Here is a 5,047-nt window from a genome sequence, read left to right as displayed (position 1 = left end):
TTTTATGTGCATAGAATTCTAGTGCATCGATTGTTGTATCTGCATGGCTGTTTCAATTATTGTTGTGGAATTATTAGTCCTCCATATGTAATTGAATTTCATGCACTTTATTTTGATGTATTTTTAACAATTTTAATGAAATAAACTATATAACTAAATATTTTTAAACGTTTGCCATCTTTATCTGTTATCAGCCGCAAAAACTTTATTTTTTGTAATGTTTAAAAGTAGGTTTTATGCTCAAGCAGAAATTAAAATGTTACTGCTTGTTTAAAATTATTTCAAACTTTGTTTTTGTAATTAAAAATGTTTTTAAAGTTTTAAATATTAATTGACAAAGACAATTATCGCATATGAAATGTCTTTTTCATTAGTTTTAATTTTTTTCAGCAAATCTTGCATCTTCTCATTGATGTTTTTCAAATAAACGTCATTAACATGTTCATCAGAGCAAAAATAATTGTTTAGGTGATCGAAATATCATGTTAACTATGTACATTTGACTGGAAACTTCGAGGTTGACAGTTTGAAACATTTATATTAATCACATTTATGTTAATATGTTTGGATTACTTTGAGTCTAATGATTTTTACACTGTATTTTCTGCAGAAAAAGATAATTTTTTTTAAATAAAATCAATGAAAATGGTGCAAAGTATTAATCTTATATTTTTCCTTTCTGAAAAAACAGTTAGACGTAGTTATTGAATTGTAAAGAATTATAGTTTCTGAGTTGAAAACAAAAGTAATGAGATCTATTTTCATTACAGAATTAATGTTTTGTTATTGGTTTTCTAGTGTGTTGTGAAAAATTAAAATTTTATTTGCCTGTTGCTCAATTAAAAAATATATATATGATTGTTCGAAGTTGTTGGAGTTTTTCCTGGTGTTGTATTATGCAAAAATGCATAATCTTATGATTTTATTGTACTGTTTATACTGTCTCTGCTCTCAGAGTATATATTGTTGTGCTTAAAATTTATGAAATGTTGTATTTTAAGAAATTATATATGAATAAAATATATCCTGTTGTGTATTTGAAGTATATGCTATTAATTGCTGTTGTGAAGAAACATGAATTTTTAATTATACTTATATGTTTTTTTTTTTAAAGTTTTGGCACAATTTTAAAAGTTATTAAATATTTTGTACCAATTTTGGTTGAATAAAAGCAAAGATTTAATTTTAATTGTTCTCTGAAGCTGCACATGATTTGCATAAATTGAGTTTTACCTGTCTGTTTCTATGTTTTGGAAAACTAAGAGTACATTTTTTAGCATTCATTTCATATGATACTCCATCAGTTATGATGCAAATATAAATTAAAAGTTTCTTCAGTACACCTTACATAAATAAGTAATGCTGGTCCTCTTGTGGCATTTGAAGGCATATATGTTTTAATTGGAAGATTCTGTTTTAACAACTTTGTTAATTTTTATGCAAATATGCAAGTTAAAATTTTTGACAGTTGCTATTACATAGAAATGTTAAAATGCCAGTTCCAAATAAAATCAATTTTGCTACTGTGAAACCAAAGTTAAAAAAAAAAAAATCGAAAAAAATTGTTTTATGGTAAATTGATATAGGCACTGAGCATACATTAAAAAGTAGAAAATTATTTTGGGCTCTTGCACTGTTAAGCAATGGGTATGTAGTCTGAAATGTGAAAATGGAATTGAAGAGGGGTGTTCCATAAAGTTTTTATGAATTCTCATGCGGTAAAATGAAATTTTCATGGAAGCAGTTCTTGAGGATTAATAAGAATGAAAACATTTTGTTTTTTTAACAACCTCATCTGTTTACCGTATAAAATTCTGAAAAAAAAAAAGGCTATCACCCGTTAAAGAAATGTATTAAATTTCTTCAACGGATGATAGTCTAATATAACTACTGATTAGACTAGTGAGTGTAACTTTTATTTTAGGTGCAATATAGTATATGATGTTTTCCATTAATTATTTTTACTCGCCTTTAGGCTCGTGCAATGAGTAGTCTTATTAAACTAAACTAAAATGAATAATTGATTAAATAAATTTCAACAATTTAGATCAGACTGATAGTATTTTTTTTTGTTGGAAGTGTTACGTTGACATAAAAAATATAACATTATAGCTCTGTTGCATAAAATATGCCTGCTTAATAAATATACAGCTGTCCGTCTTTTTAGGTACATCTCTAAAAAGAAAAAAAGGGGGAAATCTTTAAGTAAAGACATTTTTTCTTGTCCCAGAATATGAATATTTAACCTTTCATTTAAGTTGGATATTTACGCAAAAAATATAAAATGAATTATGAGTACTTTTTTTAAATGAAAGTACAAATAATAATATTGATTTTGCTATTTGCTGAACAAATAGTTTGAGATCATGTGTAAAAAATGTTCTCATTTGTGCTGATATGTTCTATTTTTCTAAGGAACAAATTAAAAAAATGTTAAGTTTGAAATTATATTGCAGATAAAAAAAATTATTAGCTTTACATATTCTTGTGATGATATAATAAACCTATTTATTAAACTGTTAGTTATTTTTACTACTTGTTGGACAATCAGGGCAGTTTCACTGTCAGCTGATGTTTGAATTCTTTGAGCTGTAAAAGTGTGATATTTTAGGTTGATAGATAAAAATGTCAAAATATACAGTGGTTTACAACTTAATGGAATAAATATATTTGCTTAGTTAAAAGAGCATTTTGAAAATCTGAATATATTCAATAAATTTAAATTTGAGGGCAATCTCTTGCGAATGTCATAATACTTTTGATTTCTAAATATTTTCTGCTATTAAAAAAATTATTATGAGCTCTTTATAACCAAGCACTCCTGAGAGATAAAAGTTAGCTCATGGCATGAGAGTGTTTGCAATAAAGAAAGGGATATATCGCACACTCCATTTCTAAAGCCAGAGTGCGAAAAAGGCTGTATGCAATTTTTATTTTGTAAAACTTTCTTATGTTAGAAATATTAAGCGTTGTTTTAACTATAAAATTAAAAATGACATGAAAGAATTTCTTGTAGTTTAATCAAATTTACTTCTATATGAGCTTAGTACTATTTACTAGTTTTATTCATTAGTAAAACCACATCCAAAGCTTTATTCAGGGCAAATTTTATCTGATAATGGTTGCAATACTTGACATCCTTTTCCTTGCATCAGATGTATATCTGGACAACCATATTTTGTTATTGACATTTAATACTTATATGCTTATTAAAATATTACTTATGCCAGATATTGATGATGTTCTCTGTTTTTAATTTTTTTGGGGGGCTAAAAGTTATTGATATAATTGTAAAACTTTTTGTTTCAACTTCTTCATACTATGCTTTTACTTAAATTTCACCATTTGCATTTGTTTTTTGGTAAAATGTTTTCTTTTACTGATTGTTGTCCTGCCTTTTTAATAGTATGAAAAGAGTCAATTTAAGAAAAATGTTAATTGAGTGTTATAAGATCAAATTATGTAGATATTATAACAAAAGGTCCAGTATAAAGTTACAGGAAAAGAAAAATAGGTATAGCAGTATAAAGATAAATACTAAGTACCAAACATGCTATACTAAGCAGGCACATGCCCTCATGATATAGTTTATGAACACTTGAATAGTTTCTTCATGCTGTGAAGTAATGATAGTTTTGAAAACTAGTGAAGGGGAAAAAACTTGCATCACATTATTTTGTATGTTCAGCTTTTTCCTGGCTACATTTTCAAATTGTAACATAAGGTGTCATTGGTTCCTTTTAAAGATTGTTTTGAAGTTGATACTTAAAATTTCATTTTGACAAACATAGTATAAATTTTGACTTGCAATTACTTTTTGAAGTTTAGAAATATTTATTGCTCATTTATGGTAATATTTAGTCTCAAAAATCGTTTCACTTTGAATCTGTTTGAATTCCAGTTCCTAAATGTCTAAATTATCTAGTTCCTAAATTCATGTTGTGTTGTCCATTCCAAAATGCTATTTCTTCAAAGGCAAAACAAGTTTTGAAAACCGAAAGCTTAAAAGCAAAATAGTTTTCTTTCACGTCAGTACTTTTAGCATTTGAGGTAGTGAGAAGCGAAGGGATATAAGTAGACAATTTCAAGTTTAGAGTAAAATGTGTTTAAAGTTCTAGTCCTCGGTAGGCTTTCATTGAAAAGTTTTTCTAAATTATGCTGTATAGCAGCACCTACCAGGGCTACTAGTACTATCTCTTGCCCCCAAGACAGATGAGAGGTTCAAGTACCATTTGTACTGGTTATCTCCAAATTTTTAATTCTGGTGCTTACATCTCTTTGCTTCTCACTACCTCATTCGATTGTAATATTCTGCATGATGTATGATGTAATAATTACTTGATCTAATAGCAAACAAGTTAAAAACAAATAGGGCCCTTTCAGCTTTCCCTCATGCATATGTTTATGTTTCCTGTTTTAAATATGCTGCAGAATTACTCTAGTCCAAAATGTAAGAGAAATGTTTGTATGTTATAACATTTTTTCAGTTATTCTTATTCTGTTTCATTACATTATAATAGTAATTAGAATTGGGTATTTGAGACAACTTTTGCTGCAGTATTTAGCTGAAGTTTAGATTATGCAGGACCAAAGCATTATAACAGAGAGATATATTAGTAAACTAATGGGGAAAAAATAGCTTTAAACTATGTCCACATAGTTTTACCATAAAACTTAACTCATTTGTATTGCTATTCAATTTTTTACCCTATCTTAATTTGATTGAAGATATGTTTCTATATATTTCTAGTCAATCATATGTTGTAAAATGAATCGATTATTTCGGAGCGGATTCGATTATCAAGGGCAGAAATCTAATGGATTTCCGTTTGGAGTTACACATTTTCTGAAATAATCGATTCAAATGTGCTTTGTTTTTTGAGATCTGTTTTGTATACATTTATGTATCGAAGATTTATTAACGGTTCTTCATGTAACTCATGCGATTTATCTTTTGCATCGTATGTTTATTCTTTTAATTGAAGTAGCTTATTAAAATTCTTTCTTAGTCAATTTCTCAGTTCCATCAAATACATTTAATATTTAT

This window comes from Uloborus diversus, chromosome 4 (genome assembly GCF_026930045.1).
Source record: "Uloborus diversus isolate 005 chromosome 4, Udiv.v.3.1, whole genome shotgun sequence".
In the NCBI taxonomy this organism is placed as follows: domain Eukaryota; kingdom Metazoa; phylum Arthropoda; class Arachnida; order Araneae; family Uloboridae; genus Uloborus; species Uloborus diversus.
This window is presented reverse-complemented; position numbering follows the sequence as displayed.